General features: G+C 40.9%; 1 pseudogene; it reads right to left on the bottom strand.

The window, feature by feature from the left end:
- Positions 1-4,918: 4,918 nt before the first annotated feature.
- Positions 4,919-20,783, bottom strand: LOC115199604 (rho GTPase-activating protein 25-like; annotated as a pseudogene).
- Between the last annotated feature and the right edge of the window lie 2,248 nt (positions 20,784-23,031).

Genomic DNA, 23,031 nt, shown 5'->3' with positions numbered 1-23,031 from the left:
GTGAGATGTAATGGGTACGGATTAAATATTTGTTGGACATCAGTAAATCTGCACAAAACAAACAGATTGAGATCAGCTGATGAGAACAGCATAGCGCATAATCCTGCATTTCGTTTTCATTTTATGACAGAAGTTGTATTATTTCAGAAATCAGTTGTAATACTTAACAATGGAATCCTAAAAAGCATTTGTTGTTTTTTTGAGAAAAAGTATAATGAGAGAGGAATATGTTGAGTTTATTTCCAAAATGCTATATCCACCAATTTTTCACATTTATGTTTTTCATCAGAAATTATTGCTAATTGGTACCTTCGTGTGTGTAAAATACTACTGTTCTCAGATTTTTTATTAATAGATTTCAGATGTCTATGAAGTTTATTTTTTTTGCGAAACGCTATGTATCCACTGTTTAGCTATAATGGAATGTTCATATCCTGTATATTTGACTGTGTTATGTGATTGTCTCACCTAGATATCTTAAGTCGCTGTAAGTCGCTCTGGGTAAGAGCATCTGCTAAATTACTCAAATGTAAATGTTTTATATACAGAGCTCATATTACTGTATGAATTATAAAAAATAATAATATTGATGTTACAAATGTATCATTTGTACATTTCTTTATAAAAAAATGTAGTTATTTGTTACATTTAACTGTGTAACTTATTTCTCTGAGTGAGGCAGATATGCACTGAGTGTACAAAACATTAAGAACACCTGCTCTTTCCATGACAAACAGTGCATTTGGAAAGTATTCAGACCCCTTTATTTTTTCCACATTTTGCTACATTACAGCCTTATTCCAAAATTGATTAAATCGTTTTTTCCCCTGATCAATCTACACACAATACCCCATAATGACAAAGCAAAAATTGCATTTTGAAAATGTATTAAAAATAAAAAACAGAAATACCTTATTTACATAAGTATTCACACCCTTTGTTATGAGATTCGAAATTGAGCTCAGGTGCATCCTTTTTCCATTGATCATCCTTGAGCTGTTTCTACAACTTGATTTGAGTCCACCTGTGGCAAATTCAATTAATTGTACATGATTTGGAAAGGCACACACGTCTATGTAAGGTCCCACAGCGGACAGTGCATGTCAGAACAAAAACCAAGTCGTGAAGTCGAAGGAATTGTCTGTAGAGCTCAGAGACAGGATTGTGTCAAGGCACAGATCTGGGGAAGGGTAGTCAACAGCCAGTGGAATCGCGTGGCGCGAAATACAAATACCTAAAAAATGCTATAACTTCAATTTCTCAAACATATGACTATTTTACACCATTTTAAAGACAAGACTCTCGTTAATCTAACCACATTGTCCGATTTCAAAAAGGCTTTACAGCGAAAGCAAAACATTAGATTATGTCAGGAGAGTACTCTGCCAAAAATAATCACACAGCCATTTTCAAAGCAAGCATATATGTCACAAAAACCAAAACCACAGCTAAATGCAGCACTAACCTTTGATGAGCTTCATCAGATGACACTCGTAGGACATTATGTTATACAATACATGCATGTTTTGTTCAATCAAGTTCATATTTATATCAAAAAACAGCTTTTTACATTAGCATGTGATGTTCAGAACTAGCATACCCACCGTAAACTTCCGGTGAATTTACTAAATTACTCATGATAAACGTTGACAAAATACATAACAATTATTTTAAGAATTATAGATACAGAACTCTATGCAATCGCGGTGTCAGATTTTAAAATAGCTTTTCGGCGAAAGCACATTTTGCAATATTCTGAGTACATAGCCCGGCCATCACGGCTAGCTAATTTGACACCCACCGAGTTTGGCCCTTACCAAACTCAGATTTACTATAAGAAAAATTGGATTACCTTTGCTGTTCTTCGTCAGAATGCACTCCCAGGACTTCTACTTGAACAACAAATGTTGTTTTGGTTCCAAATAATCCATAGTTACATCCAATAGCTCCGTTTTGTTCGTGCGTTCAAGTCACTATCCGAAGGGTGACGCGCGAGCGCATTTCGTGACAACATTTTTAAAATATTCCTTTACCGTACTTCGAAGCATGTCAAACGCTGTTTAAAATCAATTTTTATGCTATTTTTCTCATAAAATAGCGATAATATTCCAACCGGGCGACGTATTCATTCAAAGGCTGAAAGAAAAAAAATGGAGAATTTTCATGAATGCGCATCTCCAGTGTCACTGTTCCCAGCCTGACCACTAACAAATACTCCTGCTGTTCTTCGCCCAGAGACAGGAGACACGTCATTCCACTTTCTGGCGCCTTCTGAGAGCCAATGGAAGCCTTAGAAAATGTCACGTTACAGCAGAGATGCTGTATTTTCGATAGAGATGCAACAGAAGGATAACAAATTGTCAGACAGGGCACTTCCTGTATGGAATCTTCGCAGGTTTTGGCCTGCCATATGAGTTCTGTTATACTCCAGACACCATTCAAACAGTTTTAGAAACTTTAGAGTGTTTTCTATCCAAATCTACCAATTATCTGTATATTCTCGTTTCTGGGCAAGAGTAGTAACCAGTTTTAAATCGGTATGTTTTTTATCCGGGCCGTGCAAATACTGCACCCTAGCCTCAACATGTTTTAATGATGATCAATGGAAACAAGATGCACCTGATCTCAATTTCGAGTCTCATAGCAAAGGGTCTGAATACTTATGTAGATAAGGTATTTCTGTTTTGCTTTGTCATTATGGGGTATTATGTGTAGATTAGTGAGGAAAAAAATGTATTTAATCCATTTTAGAATAAGGCTGTAACGTAACAAAATGTGCAAAAATTCAAGGGGTCTGAATACTTCCGAAGGCACTGTAGTTTGACCAGGTGATCCAGGTGAAAGATATGATCCCTTATTGATGTCACCTTTTAAATCCACTTCATTCAGTGAAGATGAAGGGGAGGAGACAGGTTAAAGAACGATTTTTAAGCCTTGAGAAAATTGAGACATGGATTGTGTAGGTGTGCCGTTCAGAGGGTGAATGGGCAAAGACAAAAGATTTAAGTTCCCTTTGGAGGAGGTATGGTAGTACGTGCCAGCTGCACTTGTTTAAGTGTGTCAAGAACTGCAACACTGCTGGAGTTTTCACGCTCAATAGTTTCCCGTGTGTATCAAGAATGGTCCACCACCCAAAGGACATCAAGCCATCTTGCAACAACTGTGGGAAGCATTGGAGTCATCATGGGCCAGCATCCCTGTGGAATCCTTTCAACACTTTGTAGAGTCCATGCCCTGACGAATTGAGGCTGTTCTGAGGGCAAAACAGGGTGCAAATCAATATTAGTAAAGAGTTACTAATGTTTTGTCCACTGAGTGTATAGCATTTTGCAAAGAAACATGATTATTTGTCTATGTGAAATGAAACCATCAAGTGATAGATTTTAAACAAATACATGTCTGTAATTTAACAACCCCATGCCATGATTAGATAGTGAAAAAACACCCCAATCTATTTCATAATTCCTTTAACCCTTAACAGCTAATTTACCAACATTTCAGAAAATGGATATATAGCGTTTTGGAATGAAACTCTTCAGTTGTTTCCCGTCTGTTGTGGAAACAGAGTAGACTACACAACAAAACACAACTTTCCCGTAATCCACTCATTACCTAATTGAGTTTGGAAGTTTGCAACACTTAATGTAAGTACGCTTCCTCTTTTAGTAGGCAAACATGTTGCAGAAGTCACAGCAGTTTTGGAAATGGGTTATCTCTGTCCGGAGTCTGATTAAGAGGCCTCACTGCCTATAAATGCACAGCAGTCAGGACTTACAATTACTTACAATGTGCCCTGTGCTGTTCCCTCACACGTCTGTCAGTTCAGTGGTTCTGAGGTCCTGAGTTTAGCTTTAGTCCAGATTCCCCAGAGTGGAGTGCAGGAGAGAGAGGGCTTTGCATGGGCAGACTCCATGCTTGTAAGGCAGACTGTCTCAAGCATTCCACTGTGATTGGGAGACAGCATGGAGTCAAGGTCAAACTAGAACTGCAACCTGGATGACTCAAGTTAGAACACTTCCCCACTGACCAGTGACAGAGGAGTAATCTACACTGAGTGCCCACTGTCTCTACCTCTCAATCAGTCATATCAATCAAATGTATTTATAAACCCTTTTTACCTCCTCTCTCCGTCGATGACTGATTCCAAACACTCAATACCTCATCACAACACTTCGTCTTCTCAGATTTGCCTTAAAAGCTAGACTGTGAGATTAATTTATGCTACCATTAGCTCCAGATCCTAAATTTAGACGTATCATTTAACTACATTTTCAAAATCTGTATGGATGCTACTGCTTGGTTCAACCACAATTCAGGGGTCCTCATTCCTGAGCTTCTGACTATGACCTGCAAAGATGCACTCCTGATAGTGAGGAGGGGAGGACATGGGAAGGAACAGGCTCTTCCTTCCCCTGTTACTCATCCTCCAGGGTGACAGTTGACAGAGGTGCTTATCTCCCCTGCAGTCCCATTTATGCAGTCCCTTCTCCCTTCCATCTCCCGTCATTGCTGAAGAATGCTTGATAACGACCCTGCCCCACTCTCTCTCTCTCTCGCTCTATCGTGCCCTTTCTCACAAACACACAAGCACGAACAAACGTGCGCCCACACACCACAAATGAACAAACAAATGTGCACACACACATATGCACACACTTCCCAGCAGCCATTTCTCCCCTGGCCTTACACACGTTATCTACACTGACACACTATCTTTCCCCTGACCCCATCAGTGTGAGAGACGGCATTCACTTTGGCCCTCTTTCATCCTTTCTATCTCTCTCTCTAGCACTCACTCTATGAAACATGATTATTATAGTAACACTTATTGTATTGCCAGTCCCTCTTAAAAGGTTATAGTTCAACCCTGTAAGTCATAATAATGACAAACAGTGCAGGTTATTGATCAGCCAAGTCGACATATTCTGTTCCTCCTTTATTAACGTCTGGTCAAACAAAATATAAACAGGATTCAAACCTTAACAATTGAGCCGACATGCACGGCGTTTACCGTGAATACGATCTCCGCGAACGTAGGTAAAATTAATTTCATTAAAAACTGTAAAGTTGGCTTCCAGCGCGCTGCGCTGGGAATTGAATCCTGGCCAAAGTACTTATACAGACCATTACAGTCCAATTGTCCTGGACATTCTCTTAACCTGGACATTCTCTTAACCTGGACATTCTGCACAACCTGCTATTTCATGTACATGCTCTAATCATCTGAGAATATAAATGTAACAGAGTCAACAACTATCAGCATTTTATAGGCTACTGCACATCACATCCATACTACATAATCAGCTACACCGAGCAAAGGCCATTCATATACAGTCACAGAATTCCTCATTTTGTGTTTATAAAATGTGAAGTGTAGTCAACACGATGGCTGGTTTGACTAAAGAGTTTACCCATGGGCTTTCTCAACAAACAAACTTACAACCTACAGATATAGGATCTTAATTTGATCACCCTGTTCTTGCAGGACAGTTCAGCACGCAGGAAATGCAAACTTATAGTGTATTCAAGGTTTAAAAAGGCTTCTAAAGTTGTAATGTCCACTTGAAAATTTCAGACTTGACTTGCCCTAACAAAAAACGTATCACCCCCTACAAAAATGTCCATTAATTATAATCCACACAAGAATTCACATTTCCTGTTAATGCAGGATTATTTTCCTACTGTAAGAATATTGTCAAATTAAGATCCTGCATCTGTAGCAACATGTTCCAGGTCCCAGCCAGAGTTACAGCTCTGGCCAAGACACTGACTCTCTACCTCTCGTAGAACAGCAGGTGGCCTATAGTCAGGGCTTTCTTCTCTATGTTGGAGATCTCTATGTTACGTTACAGTTTAGAGAACTCTATGTTAAATATCCATAAACTTTATTGTGGGATCTCTTTAATAACTTAAGGCTATAGGCAGTTATATCTTCTAGGTAGGCTTCATGGTTCCCTGGTGGGGAGCTATTGGATCTAGGTTGGACCTGTGGTTCTAGGTTGGCCCATTCATGGTTCTAGGTTGGCCCCTTGTGGTTCTAAGTTGGCCCTCGTGGTTCTAAGTTGGCCCTCGTGGTTCTCTGCTGAGGAACTGCTGTATCTTTTGGTCCAGCTCCTGGTTACGTCTCTGGGCCTCGTCTCGGCTGTGTTCCGCGTTCCTCAGCCGGATCTCCAGAGCGGACACACAGCGCTTCTCTGTGTCCAGGGGCTGACTGCAGTTCTGCTACTGTGGCACTCAGCTCTTTGTTTCCTCTGCTGCAGGCTGCATGAGAGGGGGAGAGGAGAGATATTATTATGAATGCAGAGTAAGTATGTATTGGTCAGTGTGTGTGTGTGCATGCGTGCGTGTGTGTGTGTGCGTGCATGCGTTTATGTAATAATCTTACTAGCGTTGACATTTTGTTCCTTTCCAATAAGATAGTGTCTGCGTCTCAAATAGCACCAAATGCCCTACAGTACATCATGTAAGGCATAGGGTGCCATTTGGGATGCAGACAGTATTCTTACCCCCATTATACAGACCTAGTACTGAGGTGCTCGGAGTTTCCCTGGCTGTCCTCCTGCTGGTCAGCCTTGCTGTCTGGTTGGAGGGCTGAAGATGGAACCACAGCTGTACTGGCCTCTGTCTTCTTCTCAGGGTCGTGGACTGAGACTTGTTGCTGGGGGTCATTGCTGGGTTTGGAAGAGATGCTGTGATGTCATCATAGGTGACTGTGATGTCACTTCCTCTCCTGGCCATCCCTCTGTCCTCCCAGTCCTTCTGGGTGCCTCCGAACAGAGACGTTTTCTGCAGGTCCAGGATCTTAAAGATGTCTTCTGAGAGAGTCTTCTCTCCATTCGCCTCGCTGCTCTCCTGGCATGCGGCTCCAGCGGTCATGGCCCTCCAGCTTGCCGGCCCTCCCACTCCCCGGGACAGGGCAGTTCAAAGTAGGCAGGGTCTGGGTGCGTTTGCGGGGGCTTCCAGACAAGGGGTCCAAGTCTGAGGATGAGAAGGGGGAGTGGGGGCTGCTGGGAGATGGAGATGGTAACTGGCTCGCGCCCCAGGTGTCGTGTCCTCCTCCTCCTCTGGAGACTCTGACTGAAAGCCTCACACTGCAGGGACATAGAAGATGTGGAATATAGTATAGACCACAAAACTAGAATGAGAGATTATCTTTATATTGTTTAGCGTTTAGGCAATGCTTACTAATGTATCATAATAATATTACTCACCACATTCATAGTATGAAACAATAGGAGAGCCTCTTTAAGGGTCACATCCTAAATTGTACAACGATTCCCTTTATAGTGCACTACTTTTGATTAGGGCCATATGGGCTGCGTTGAAAATGTTATGTTGTTACCTCAGCAACTCCCAGCCCACAAAGCTGCGTGGAGCACTGTTCTTCTTGCTCTCACTCTTCTTACGGGGGGTGAAGGAGCCACGTCTTTAGACGGAGGAAACAGAGCCTCGTGCTGTCTGATCATTACTGTCATCAACATTTCTGGATCTGAGGAGTACCTGGAGGAGACAGACAAGTCCTGTTAACACACAAACACTTCTGAAAGGTTAACATATAGCGAGGATAAAGAAACAACTTGTTGATATCAAATAAAGTTGTATTTGTCACATGAGCCCGAATACAACAGGTGTAAACCTTACCGTGAAATGCCTGAATACAACAGGTGTAAACCTTACCGTGAAATGCTGAAATACAACAGGTGTAAACCTTACCGTGAAATGCTTACTTACAAGCCCTTAATCAAACAGTGCATCATGATTTCTATGTATTGTAGGTCAGTAAGTGTCAGTTGGTTATTGCACCAAGCAGGCAGCAGTATGTGAAAAATAAAAGTAGAATGAATACTACCCTGTTACAGTATGCACTAAGAGGATCCTGACAGTAGTCTGGTCTCACCCGTCATCATAGTGATGGGGTCCTCAATCTGGGGCTTGAACAGATTGATCCCAATGACCGTGGCCAGGTTTTCAACACTCATCTTGTTCACCTTGGAGTTTTGCTGCACCTCAATAAGAACCTGCAAAGCAAGGTTATGCAGCAAGTCACTCACACCAGAAATGTGTACTAATCAAACAACAAATGCTGTATGAGCAAGCTATAGATTAAATATTACAGTGTAGTTATCAAATTGCTTTTCAAATGTTTTGCAAGGAGCTTCAAACTACAGGTTCTATGAATTGTAATTCAATCAATTACCCCCTTACCCCCCTGATCTTGGTTGTGTGACTGTAAGCTCACCTGCACATGTAGCTGAGGAGGTTATAGTTGGGTCTAGGAAGGAGGGTGGATCTGCTTCTCCAGTCTTTCATGACCCTGAGCAAAGAGTTAGTAAGGCAAAACACTGATTCAGTTGGCCTACAGAGGCTGCGTTAAACAGGCAGTCCATTCTGATATCGTTTTCACACAAATTGGTCTTTTGACCAATCAGATGAGCTCTGAAAAAGACGTGACCTGAAAAGATATGTTGTGATTGGTCAAAATACCAATTATTGGAAAAAAATATATGAATTGGGCTGCCTGTCTAAACGCAGCCATATGTAATTTTGGCACAGATGACAGAAATAGAGCTAAATTACAAATTGTACCGAAAAACATTTTTTTATGTGAATATTGGCTATGGTCTTCATTGAAAGGAAGTCAAAACACTCTGATTCAGTACATACTCATTTTAGAACACTTGACAGAAATAGGGCAAAATGACAAATTGTAGCCAAGAGAAAATGTTTATTTATAAGAACATTGGCTAAAGAATTAGTTTGTATTTGTTCCTATACAAGTTGATAGAAACGGTGCTATATCACAAATTGTAGTGCAAAGGGTTTATTTATGACAATATTTGCCTAAGGTCTTCATTTAAGTAAATATTAGTTCCTACTGCAGCACTGTTGGGGTCCAGCATGGGGCTGGCAGTCCAGGAAGTCTTGGTACTGTGCCAAGGAACCACCGCTCAGGCAGATCCCTTAGGTACAACTTCAACAACGACGCCACTGTGTGGACATCGGTGTCACTGCAGGCACAAAACAGTCATAAACAGTGCATACTGTACATAGGCTCTACAAGCGCAGCCACACACACTACCGTACATACACATGCATGCACACACACACACACACACACACACAACATACAGTTGTGCTGAGTGTATTGCTATTTTGTGTCGAATCCAGGCTACAAAACAGTTTGGTCCCCGTTTTCATTCATTTTGTCAATAGAGAGTTCAGCTTGAGCAGAAGGTGCTTATAAGACTGTTCACTGTGAATGTTTGACTAACGTTGCACTCCTCTTCTCTGTCAAGTTGGACAGGATGTGGTGTAAGCCACAGAGCACCGAGAGCAGAAGAAAGTGTATCAGGCTTCTCTGCACTATCAGTCCTGACTGCATCTCTCTCATGTCTCTATCAACCCTTAGAGACAGTACCCCATCTGCATGATAATTGGTTCATTTGAGTTTGTATAAAAAGGGTGTAATAGTTATCTGTTTGTATGTTTGGGGCCCTAGCTCTGAGGTATCTCACCTTGGGAAGGAAGGTTCTCTCTCCGGCATTGAATGATTCCCTGAACTGTTTGACGGTGTTGTCTTGCCCTGGCAGTCTAAAGATGCCCTCCTCACTCAGTCCATGTTCTCTGATGAACTCAGCACACTTCTGCACCAGGATGGGCACCATGTGGGGGCCAAACCGCTGCTCATAGGTCACAGTATCACCCAGGCTCTTGCCAAATAATCGCGGAGGGGGTAAGAGAGCAGTTAGAGTAAGTCACATATTTTTTGTGGTTGAATACTATCAGCTTTTATGATGCTGATAAAGATAGCACCTCTATCTAACTGCCTATTCGCATTCTCTCAATCTGGAGAATCAAAAAACACGGTTTCTCAAGTTCTTGGTCGAGGCTCGAGACCCACTGATCTGGTGAGTAGCGGTGGCTAGCTCCTCATGCTTTGCGACCATGTAGGCCTACTGACCCTGTGGCTAGAAACATTTGTATGGTTTATGTCATGGGCCCAAAGACGACTCCAAAAAGAGTTCTCGAACCAAAAGTCAAGGAAATAAGTTCAGATGTCACACACATAGAGCCCTGCATTTTCCTGACCATGTGATCCGACCAGGAAAAATATAGCCTGTTATACGTTGTTTTTCCTGGTCAAGTCCCTTGGTCAGGGAAAACTCCTGCCTCTAAATATGTTCAGCAAGCTATCTGTACCTCCACTAGAGGGTGCTCCAACCACCCTGCGCAGCGTGCGGACCCACTCATCCATCTCACTGTGGGAGTTGGCCATGAGAATGTAGGGGGCAACCGCTCCCATCACCACTGCTGCCTGGAAATCCCAGAGATACAGAGAGGGTATGACCCTCCAACACACTAGGATACATCATACATAGATGGGGTCCTTTAGAGAGAGAGAGTGAGAGATGGTGAGACGGAGGGACAGAGAGAGGGTGAAAGAGAGATAGAGAGATAAGGGAAAAGTGAAAGAGAGAGAGAGTGACAGAGAGAGACAGAGCGAAAGAGACCAGAGACAGTCTTTCTGCTTACGCGGCATGATCTCAAACAGGATTTCCCTGGTCATCTTGGTTCAGTGGGAGCTCATTTACTTTACTGAACTCAGTTGGATCACTCCCTAGGGACAGAGGGCAGACAGACACGGACATCTTAGTAAATAACACATATATGCTACAGGAAACACAGGAAAGGACTTCAATAAAGATGGAAACTGAATATTGACAGAAGTAGTGTTGTTTGGATGCTTAAATGTCCCCTGAGTTTTTCCGTAACGATATGACCAGATCAGGAAACGCTAGTAAAGGATAGCTAGTGCCCAATCTCTCACCTGGACATGTTTCCCTCCTTTTCGTCTTTATGGTAGGTCAGTGTGCTCCCTCTCAGCACAAAGTAACGCAGCTGCCAGTTCTTCACGATGGACCTCTGTTTCCTCAGCCAGCCGGCCTTCAGTGGCCTCTCATGGACCTGGTGGGTGGAGCCAGGCGAGCCTGACCCAGGGCTGCCCTCTCCAGGCATCACACTCTTAGACCGCGCTGCAGCAGAGTGGAAACAAACACACCAGACTGTTAAAGACAGCCTTAAAATACACTTTACTAAACACAGGCAGGATGTCAACAAGGCTCTCAACATCCGTCAAGGTCAGGTCTTCCTCTTTATTGATTTGAATATGCATCAATCTGACATTTGCAGTAGATAGAAGTCAGTGTGTGTGGCTGTGTGCAGGGCTGCAGGCTGAAACTTGACAAGTGTATTTTGTCCTCCTTGAGTGTGGTGGCCTGGCAGGATACAGCCTGCCCTCAATCTGACCTGTCAAGGTACATGCTATTTGTAAATTCTAGCTGTGATTGTTCGGTGGATGGAAAGTAGCGAACAACAATAACACTGGGAATTCAACAGTATAGTGCACTAGAGGAAAGAGCAAATCAGGAACAATAATACAGTATGGTCTCAACTCAGCCTGGGTCTCATAGACTAGACGTAATATAGTAAATATTCAAATGATATGATATGTTATGTTTGGTATGGTTACATAGCACAGATGGTTACTTAAGGCAAAAACAAAAGCAGGTAGTTGTGTCGGGGTGGATGGGTAGACGTATAACCTGAACATCTAGCAAACCAAAAGTTGCTAACGGTAGCCTGCTAGCTTTTGCAAAGTTCGTAACATATAGTATATTTAAAATAATATTAAGTGTATTCATAACAATCAGACATACACATACCATATGAAACAAGTTGAGTCATTTGTCCATGTTTGGGTGTCTTTACCCTTAATAAAAGCCCATCCATTGCTCAGCAACATCCTGACTGTCTTAGTCGTCTATGTTGATTCAGAGGAGAACATGAGAGAGAAAAAAAATGAATCGTATGAAGAAAGATGGGAAATGGAGGTAAAGTTGTAGGCTACGTGTCACACCAATAAGGGTTTTTGACTGCCAGAGTGCTTTGCGAACCAGTGCAACTGATTTTATATTTAGAGTCCCACGAAAATGTCAGCAACTGCTGAAAGATCAGCAGATGAACTGGAGATCCACATTCAGTGGGATGTGTGCGACCAAAGTCAGTGGGGAATCTTGAGGGCCTTCTTTTAAAAATGTTTAAATGTATGCTCTTCTGATTTCATTGCTTTTCTCCCTCCGTTTGTGTTGGAAAGCTAGAGTTAATACTGAAGAGAAAATACTATCCAATCAGGAATTTCTTGTGGTCTCTGGGCAGAAAAATCCAGCGAGTTCTAGTCAGGTCCACTGGCTAGGCTTTCAGAAGCTGGAGAGAAGGACTCTGCCATTCAATTCTATTAGACAGTGGGAATAAACCAATCACATTTAGACTTGCAATGGGTGGCGTCGTTAAAATAAAAAAAAAGGCCTTCTGGAAGGGCCTAGACATGTCACTACTGACTTGGAGCCAATAGTGAGCAGTGAGCCTAGTTTTCCCATGCTTTGTTTGACAATGGGGTGGCTGTAGCAGGTGTTCTCGAGGAGGATGTGTTGGCTAATTTGTTGGCATTGTCCCTTATCAAGGCTAACTCCCTTTCTACGAGAAGTTAAATGTTGTGCAGAGGGGGTGGCCAACACCAGCACTGCCCTGATTGGTGCAATGTGGAAAGAGCTTTGAAAGACATTTTCAAGCTAACAATTATGAGCGCTATCCATGATGACCGGTGTGAGCAACCCAGGAAACTGTTCCACCAAGACTCAACTTCACACCTGCAAGCTACAGTGAGTTCAAAAACATTTGGGGGCACAAGAGTAGACATTCAGCTTAACGAACAGCTGCGTAGAGAGACTCTTTCTCACAACGATGAAGTCAGGCAGAACAGGGAGATTCTGGCCAAAGTAGACTACGTGGCACAGGATGGAAAGAGAAAGCGACGGACGGAGTGACACAGATGGTGGCACCATAGGTTGCCGGAGAGATTAGACTGATTGTGATTGAGAGCTACTGCATCATGGTTCGATTGGAGAAACGCTTCGAAGGCCCCTACCTAGAACTCAGACCCATTGGTCAAAAAGGCTCTGGATGAACCTCGGACCTCACAGAGTGATGTAGGAGACACAACACCCTCTGGAAAGGTGCAGCACTCACAGGATTATGAAGTTCCAAATGATCTCAATGACATTCTGAAGAAAAAGTGAATGTTGAACCCTAGTTAAATAAAGGTCAAATAAAAAATAAAAACCCTAGACACCAAGGATGCATCCCAAATGGCACCCTATTCCCTATAAGGCACTACTTTTCACCAGAGCCCTATGGGCCCTGGTCAAAAGTATCTCACTGAATAGGGTGGTAACTTTAGCAGCTCAAATGACAGAACACACTTGCCCCATTCAGCTGTGTAACTGTACATTTTAATTCTGTGTACATATTCTTATGCCTAGCTATGGAATGCCATTGACTTTTATAGTAGTGTGGTGTAATGAAAAAATATGGGTCAGCTGTTTGTTCACCCGCACCCGCCCGCAATTGCTGATAACCTATATGCAACCGCCTGACTATATGTGATAAAGTGAAAATCTGAGGCCCACACCTGATCCTAACCCACTAATTTAGAAACTGTGCTGTAGGCCACAGTCAGAGACGGCAGAATTATTTTGGGGACAGGGGGTGCAGATTCTTTGTTGTTGCCTGATTTAGATATGCTTCTGCTTATAATCTCAGACATTTTTTTAGGCTATTTGTTAGTCAACTTGTCTATAATTAGATACATGCAGCTTCTCTTCTGTCATACAGTATGCTTTCCTATAAGCCTGAATAAAACCTTGCTCACCAGAATAATGTCATAAATCGGTAGAATAAATTATTCAATATACTAGTTCACATCGTGGCAAAGATCTTTAGGGAGAAAATGCAAAAAAAATCTGAAAATAATTTCTGTGCAAGATTTCCAAATGACATCAGTTTGACCGGTTGTAAGGAAGTAGAAAGCTGTGAAATGACCAACATGTTTCTGATGAGATTTCAGTTTGGCTTGGATGCATATTTTATGTGGTGAAATACTATCAGCTTTTATGATGCTGATAAAGATAGCACCTCTATCTAACTGCCTATTCGCATTCTCTCAAGATGCTGAAAGAAATAAATAATATTTCTCCAGTCCTGTTCCAGAGTCCAAAATTAGCCTACATTTGTTGTATCAATTTACAGCAAGAAATGCTTCATTCTGCAGGAGTTAATATTAAGGCAGTGTGACAGGTTTTAGACCTACAGTCAGTGTCCAGATTTCAGTTTCCATTTAACCCATCTGAACAGTAGGCTACAGTTCCCTTGACGTACCATAAGCCTATTTGAAGTCCCCATCTTGTGACTGTCTAATTTGTGTACCGCCTCATAATCATCACATAAAGGCACTGCTATCAACCTCTTTTACCACTTCACCAAATATTTCCCAAACATTACTTTTCTGGCCTCTGTGGCTCAATATTAACTTTTTCTGCCCATTGGCGTGTAGTCTATTTGATGTGTGTACAGCTTAGACTTACACACTAATACCAGATAGCCTAAAATAATGAAAGAAAAACCTCAATGTAGCCTATAGATTAAATTGGCACAAGAATTATACATTTATGGATTTTTTTAAAGTTATAGTTTTCTCTTTATTCAACCCGCCACCCACCCACCCTTTATCACACACATATTTCATGACCCTAAACCTGCCCACCCCGTAGATATAACCATGGGGACGGCAGGTTATGAGTCACCCACGCATCACTACACACTACCGGTAATGTATATATGAAATACAATAAAATATCTATGTCCATGTTGTCCATTAATTTATATTGGATAGACAATATAGATAAAGAGAAAAATAGCCGAATTAATGAAAAAATTATCTAATCAACAATGACATTACTTGCAATAACTCTGCAGCTCTTCCAACTATTGACTTTTTTCACAACTGCCACCACAAAGACATATGACATAGTAAAATAAATTAACGGGTGTCAAAATATACAGGATATTGTTGATTGGTTATATTTAGGATCATGTTTTACAGCTTTGTCATTCTATTTTTTTTTATATTAAAATCATCTTATTTGTTATTTTACATGTTATGACAATTCCATAAAATCCTTGAAGGTTTCCAAATTTCTGGTAGTATATTGGTAAATTTCCAAAGTTACCGGTAATATACCCTTCTTTGCAAGCCTACTCACAGCTACTGTTCTGGCATTTCATCAGCTTCCTGCTGAAAGCACCACAGAGCACAGAGGAAATCAAACACGCCTTACTGCCACTGGAGTAGCAGAAACCCCCACAGCTCTTGACGAAATTAGCTCTCTCAGCCTCATGGAAAAATGTGTAGAAAATCATGAGATTAGCTATAAAACTACACATCCCTCTCTGCCCCATGGCAAAATGTGTAACAGCAACATTTTCTTTCAGGCCTCATGGAAAAATGTGTAGAATAGCATGTGAGTAGCTATAAAACTGCACATTTTCTCTTTGGCCCATGGCAAAATATGTAGAATTGCAGGAATGATCTGCTTATAATGTAATAACTTTAGCATTTATAATGTAATAAATGCTGACAATGTAATAATGCAATAATGTAATAAATATGCGGAATGCATAACGTAATAACGTTTTGGCACATAACGTAATAGTTATTACAAGACCGAGCTGCTCTTCCCTCCCGCAGAAGGCCACTCCAAGACCTTTTCATCACGGGTTGACAACTCCACGGTGTCCCCCTCCCAGAGTGCAAAGAACCTTGGCGTAACCCTGGACAACACCCTGTTGTTCGTTGTAACATCAAAGCAGTGATTTGTTCCTGAAGGTTCATGCTCTACAACATCCGTAGAGTACGACCCTACCTCACACAGGAAGCACCGCAGCTCCTAATCCAGGCACTTGTCATCTCCCATCTGGACTACTTCAACTTGCTGTTGGCTGGGCTTATCCAGAATGCTACAGCCCGCCTGGTGTTCAACCTTCCCAAGTTCCCCCATGTCACCCCCGCTCCTCCACACACTCCACTGGCTTCCAGTCAAAGCTCGCATCCCACTACAAGACCATGGTGCTTACCTACGGAACAGCAAGAGGAACTGCCCCTCCCTACCTTCAGGCTCTGCTCAACCCTACACTCCAACCTGAGCACTCCGTTCTGCCACCTCTGGTCTCTTGGCCCTCCCACCCCCAGCACCAGCTCAGCTCTTCTCTGTTCTGGCACCCCAATGGTGTACCAGCTTCCCCCTGAAGCTCGGACAGCAGAGTCCTTGCCGTCCTCCAAAAACATCTGAAACCCTACCTCTTCAAAAGTATCTTAAATAATCCCACAGTACCCCCACTCGCACCCCCCCACCCCACACACAGTTGTGAATTAAAAAAAATATAGAATATTACATTACAAAGTGGATAAAACAAAACAAGTTAATCAACAGTGTAATAATTTAAACCAATAATAACCATTCATTAATGGGATGCATATTAAGTGTTACACACTTGAACACTTTTAATTTGCATCCATTGCCACAACAGACTTGCAAGGGGTGTTACTATTGCACTTCCATTCAAACATCCAGTGTCATTAGAGAGAAAAAACAACAACAATCCTCAATTTGAAGACACACCTTGCATTCATGTGTAGCCAAATTCCAATGATCACAAAAATATTCAAGAAGAGTTTCAATCCTCCTTATCCCGGTTTGACCAGGCTACTTTGATTTACAGAGTGGAGATCGAACCAGACTCATGTCAGACAGACAGACAGACAGACAGACAGACAGACAGGCAGGCAGGCAGGCAGGCAGGCAGGCAGGCTCACCAATTCACTCACTCACAGACTGATTGACTGATTCACTCACTCACTCACTCTTAACCCATAGATGTGGTAAACAGGTCAATCGAACTCGACCAAAACAATGGATTTGCCAAGGAAACGCATGGGGGAAAGGTCCGTGGGGGATAGATTGTCTCCTCATTGCCCCCCAGCAAAATTGGCCAACATTTAGGCTGTTTATATGTGTATTTCACACTATGTTGAGGTAAAAAAAAAAATCGGTGTATAATGCTTATATGGATGTCAACCCCAACACATGTTTATGTCATCATTACCAATCAACTGCATTACAGATAAAAATGACTGACTACAACCACCGATTTCTGTATGCTAGCTATGCTAACCAGCTTATACAAACAGGGGTTAGCATTAGGCAGTCACTGCTTCTAAACCTAAAAAGGTACAACTTCTACATGTTATGAAGTGAAAACAGCCAAATATATCCAAATCAGACCACATTGTGGGCCTGTTACAATGCATAAATCATCATTTAAATCATCAATTGACAAATATCTATTTTGTTAAATCCGATTTGTTGAATGAGCGCCAATCTGGTCATTGGAACGTCTGCGTTCCATTGACTCCTTTACCACATCTATCGCCCAAGGCCAAAATCAGTTTTCTGAGACTACTTTCATTTATCTGCCTTTACAGTTCTCTTATGACCCTCACATATGGAAATGTTACAACCGTTTTTTTCTTCAAACAGTACAAGAAGCATTTAATACAAAGTTGCCTTCATGGCTCCATTTGACGTATGTTCTGTAGATATGACACATGCTGGGATTATCTGTAATATCTAAGTGTGTCGGAATTCAAATGCCCACGATCTCCTCACTTATGTCTGCTGGGAAAGATGAGTACGGCCCCTCCAACATTAGTCCACTGGTTTAATTAACTCTTCAGTTATAGTCCCTTATTAATATCAAATAAGGATTCAGGAATGTGGTGTCCTGTGTAGTCAGCTATTACTGAAGCATGACACTTGATATGCATTAAAAAAAAGACAGTGAATTTAGTTATTGTATTTTTTATAGGTTGTTATTACATTATTGGTTAAAGTTATTACACTATTCAGGATACTGTTTTAACCCACTTCATAATATCATAATTTACTCAATAAATGATTGCCAATTTATTACATTAAGCTTATTATATTATGCTGATGTGCATCCAGTATAGCCTACTAAAACTGTAAATAGAAGTATCCACACTGTTTTCACTGACTCATGTTGATGACAACTGCAATATTCCACTGAAAGTTATAGCATGAATTCATTTGCATGCCATATAAGGTTATGTGCTGTACTTCTGTATTCACATGGACTCAATGCACTGTTATAGGTGCATCGCCCCACCTGTAATCAGGTGTACGATCCTGCTGGAAGCCGTGGACCACGATCACTGCTAAACACACTAATATAACCAAGTCTGAGAATAACATTGCCACAGTCACCTCATGTCACACCCACAGGTCCAGTCTCTTTACCTAGAGGCCTGTTACACACACATACTGTACACTAGTGTACAATGCAACTGATCATAGAACAAACCTACTTACACAAATGCAATGATACCTAGAATAGCTTTATGTTCAGTTTAACAACCAGTAACTTACCTATTCTGGTGGTTTCAGCTTTGAGGGTGCTGAAGTCCCAGTTCCGAGGTAGCTTGAGAGACATTCTCCTTCCTTCATAGGAAAGGTCAGTGTCTCACTTCACAACACAAACGCACACACGTACTCACATACACACAGCACACACACATCCATTAAGGGTTTTGCTGTAAATCTCCTGTCTGTCAGTCACACTAAAACTGTTCTGTATCTGACTTCCTACTTCCTGTATAGATATTAATCTTTCTTTTTTTTTCAAAACGTCAAAACACATTGTTTCTTGTCCCCTTCTACTTCTCTGTAGATACATGTTCTGCTATTCTAATAGTCCACTGTATGTCTCCTATCTCCATGTAGGTATAGCATTAGGTGCTCCATGATGGAAGGTTTCAAATGATCTAAAATTCACAAGTGTCACTAAACTATTGGTCTCCTAACATTTTCTCTCAGGGGGAAGTGGGTTTGTTTCATCGTTTCAGTCTCTTCAAGCTGTGGCAAATATGCTTACACGCAACATGCAGCCAATGAGTTCACAGACACACATTTACCTTTTTCCTTTTATTGTCATCTAACATATGAACAAGGTATTTACTGAAAGGCCAAGCACATTTTCTGGCATTATCAAAAACGTTTCCTAAATCAAATACAATTTAACACAAATCATTGCACAATATACGATAATAATAATAAACAGAAACATTAAAATATCAATATCTATCAGAGCAAAAGCAAACCAACCAGAGTTGACCCAGAGGAGAAGCGTATGTGTGAACAGCCAAACATAGCAGATCTCCATACATCCCATAATGTCCTGGATAACTTGATAAGATTCCTAACATACTAAAATAGAACATTTCACAGTGGTGCCTATTATGCAGAAAATATGTCTGCTCAATATTATGATTAACCTATTGGTGAGGGAAATTGTAATTTCTGTAAGAGCAAACTGCTAAGGAGGAATAATGATCCCCATTTCCCCCATAAGTAGTTTTAAGTTAACCTTAGGAGATGGAATGTTATCGAACAGCAGTGATGCAGAAGGTATAATCTTGCTGCTTTTACATGTAAGTGCAATACTGGCAGAGGCTCAATTTAATAGACCAAGGAGGATAACAAAAAATGATCTATTTTAAACTTTAGCACACTCAAGTGGCAGCTATCCATAATACTGACAGGGAACTGGCACAATACTGTTATTACTGCCAATGAAAATGTACCACCATTCTCACTGGTCGGTTTCCAATATTCCCCTTGTTGGCTTCTGACAACTTCTATCAATGCCTCTATCATCTACACGCATGAGACATTACAATAGGTTCCCTCTCTTGAACGCAGCACAAAGTTACCAGATAGTTTCCATAGACCGACAACAGCCAATATCTGGAAATTCAAAACTAGCTAATGCACCTGATACCACAGCAAAAAGAGATAAAATAGTGACAAACACATTAAATATGTCCAATACTGCCTGAATATTTCTCTGAACATTAGCTAAGTAAATCTGTGAGTTATGTAATGTAAAAAATGAAGGATATATAGATATAATTGCCAAAACAGCTAGATAAGTATGATATAATAATATAATATTGAAAATCAAAGGTAAGTTTAATACCAGTAGAGTATACAAGGCAACATAGGAATAAAAATAAGCAAGGTAAGTTAAAGACTGACAGGATCTCAAATAATTATCACCAAAAAATATAGGAAAAATGTGCTTATGAAGTAGGCATTTCAAGGAGTAGAGCTGCATGGTTTTTGGACTGTATAGAGGTTTCGATCTATTATGCGGCCTTCCATATTAGGGTCATGTCTAGACGAGATACAGCTTTTGTCCCAAATTGTTTTTGTTGCTAACCGTAACCCTACACTTTCCTAACCTTAACCTGCTAAATTATTTCTCCTAATCTGCTGCGTAAATTCTTCTAACCTGCAACGAGGTCAATTTTGACAAAAGCTGTATCCCATCTAGACAAAAACCCCATCTTATTGGATCTACATGAATGGATGGTGAGGATGTGAAGGACAGAGAGATGATGATAGTGGAGGTGTAAACAGTGCAGATCACCCAATCCCAAACATACCTATATGGCTTTTTAGTGAACAGATTTTGTATGAACTCTCCTCACTAAGTATTGGACCCTGCATGGACATTTCACATCCTACATTGATACTTCATATTGCTTTGTATTTTACGTTACAGAATAGAATCACAGAATAGATGTGTTAGCTATGATACTTAATCCTACATTAAAAATGTTATTGGCAGAAACGGAGGTATCTTTTCATTATTGGGGCGGCAGGTAGCCTATTGGTTAGAGCATTGGACTTGTAACCAAAAGGTTGCAAGACCAAATCCCTGAGCTGACAAGGTAAAAATCTGTCGTTCTGCCCCTGAACAAGGCAGTTAACCCACTGTTCCGAGGCTGTCATTGAAATAACAATTTGTTCTTAACTGACTTGCCTAGTAAAATAAAGGTAAAATAAAAATATGTGTCGCTAATTATTGTTCAGGATCCAGTTGCATGAGCCTTGGATTTCAAGCATTTCACTACACCTGCAAAAACATCTGCTAAATATGTGTATGCAACCAATAAAATTTGATTTTAACATTTGGATTGAATACTGTAATTTCCGGACTATAAACCGCAACTTTTTTCCCAGGCTTTGAACCTCGCGGCTTAAACAATGACGCGGATAATATATGGATTTTTCCCGCTTTCAATTTTTTCCCCCCCCAAAAAAAACATTCTGTGACGTGCACAGTTTTTGGGCGGCATGAATTAGACCAATGAAATTGCCAACGGTTAAAGGGCGAACAACTTTTTTGTTTACTGTTTAGATTAAATCGAGCGCTCTCAAACTTCCCATCATTCTGATTACGGTAGTCATTTTACATTAAAGCCTATTTATTTTGTTACAAGCCGTGTTTCGTTAAAGCCTATTTATTTTTGTTACAAGCCGTGTTTCGTTAAAAGCCTATGTAAAGTTAATTTGTTTCAATGTACTGGTAGGCACCTGCGGCTTATAGACATGTGCGGCCTTATTTATGTTCAAAAAAATTAACAATTAAATTCAGTGGGTGCGGCTTATATTCAGGTGCGCTCAATAGTCCGGAAATTATTGTAAGTAAGACGTAGGCTACTCCAAAAATCTAATTTCACTAATGTACCACGTTGAACATTTATCCGTCTATGAATGGCAGTGGATTCTTTACATACACAATTTGATCCCAATCTGGAGTTACAGTAGACGTATGGCATCAACGGATGATTGAGGTGATCGATTGTACAGTAAATCAGTATTGGGTCATACTGTATGTGATTAGGCAGAGTGAAAGACGTGACAGTTTGTACAATATTTCAGATTTGGGCCCTATGTGATCAGGCATAGTGCTGAGATAATCTGTATGTGGGTCAGTCACAGCTTGCCACAGGCCATCTCTTTAATTAAACACATCAATCCCTCAATTTCCTCAGTCATAGATAGATGAGCCTCTGGGGCCATATTCATAAAGCATCTAAGAGTAGGAGTGCTGATCCAGGATCAGCTCCTCCCTGTCCATATAATGTATATCTCACAATGGTAACAAGTGGAAAAACATCAACAGCATTAAAAGTAGCTTAACATCTGTGAGATTGTCAGTGATTCTGGTATTGTGTATTACTACTGGCTTATTATGAACCGTCCTCCCCTCAGCAGCCACCTGTTACTGATTGTTCGCAACCCACAGGAGGGATGTGTAACGACGAGCACTATCTGTGAGCCTGGCTGCATCCTAAATGGCACCCTATTCCCTTCATAGTGCACTACTTTTGACCAGGGCACATAGTGCTCTGGTCAAAAGTAATACACTACACTGTGTATACCAAACATTAGGAGTCGTATCCTTCACTACAGTCCCATAGCTATGGACACTGAACAAACCGCATGATCCCTTCACCCCACCATCCTGGTGCTTTCTATACAACACTCTGTAACAGATGAACAAATCTGCCTCTTAGCAGAAGCTTACAAATATATATTATACCAGCAGGGCAGGTAACAAAATAGATCGCGCCTGGTGGCCATTTGTAAATATCTATTCATCCATTACAATAGCTGATGTAAACAACATGTATGGATGTGTTGAGAGAATGCCAAGAGTGTGCAAAAGCTGTCATCAAGGCAAAGGGTGGCTACTTTGAAGACTTTAACACTTTTTGGGTTACTAAATGTTTCCATATGTGTTATTTCATAGTTTTGATGTCTTCACTATTATTCTACAATGTAGAAATAAGAAAAAAAAGGAAAAATCCTTGAATGAGTATGGTACTGTATAAAAAACTCTGGTGGCAGTCATCCAGCGTGAAGTGAAAGGACCCTTCACAGATCGTCATCTCTGATAACGGAACTTGATTGGCAAATAAAATCCCAAATAACCACAGCTGAAACCCTGATGTCCAACTCCCACACCAAAAAGGAGATCACAATAGTTTTACATTAAGTTAACATTAAGGCAGACAATTGTGTAGTAGAATATGAAATGGCAATGGAATATATTGTAAAATACATTCCTATACTATTCCTTTTGTCATTTTACACTTTCAAACAGGTATTCTATTGCTCCTAGGGAATGTTTTACCCTTAACCTCCA

Source organism: Salmo trutta, chromosome 9 (assembly GCF_901001165.1).
Source record: "Salmo trutta chromosome 9, fSalTru1.1, whole genome shotgun sequence".
NCBI lineage: Eukaryota > Metazoa > Chordata > Actinopteri > Salmoniformes > Salmonidae > Salmo > Salmo trutta.
The sequence above is the reverse complement of the archived record's forward strand: the minus strand, read 5'-3'. Positions and strand labels throughout refer to the sequence as shown.